A 532-nucleotide genomic window follows, 5' to 3' on the forward strand; every position below is an offset into this window, starting at 1 on the left:
ATATCATATTTTATTTTGCATTTTGGTTGATCCTAGAAATTCTACGCAACTCAATGACCCACGGAGAGAGTTGGGGATTTCGTTATTTTCATATTTGAGTTTTCTCAAATTTTGAGAATAGGATCATTTGATTTTAATTATTTTATCATCAGTTATTTCTATTACAAAAATATGATAGAGGGAATAAAATGACTTTCCCAAATTAAAGAAATATTAAGGATTTAATAATAAAATCAAATAAGATTCTATTTCGGAGTTTTTCGGTGTTTTATTTGAATTTAGGAAAAATGTGCGTTTTTCAAAATTGCATTTATGTCCCAAATAAATGTTCACCTTGTGCGTCTTGATTTTAGAAGCCCGTGAAAATTTATTTCGGAATTTTTGGAGTCGTTTAGTATTTCTTTTTATTTTTCTTCTGCGCGTAATTATTAAAAAAAACGAACCGACCTACGGGCCGTGTCCGACTAGGTCTCCGGCCCGGCTAGCCTTTATAAGCCGGGGGAGGCCCAGCCCCAGCCGAACCCTAAGCCGC

The sequence above is a fragment of the Triticum aestivum genome, chromosome 6A (genome assembly GCF_018294505.1).
Source record: "Triticum aestivum cultivar Chinese Spring chromosome 6A, IWGSC CS RefSeq v2.1, whole genome shotgun sequence".
NCBI classification, from domain to species: domain Eukaryota; kingdom Viridiplantae; phylum Streptophyta; class Magnoliopsida; order Poales; family Poaceae; genus Triticum; species Triticum aestivum.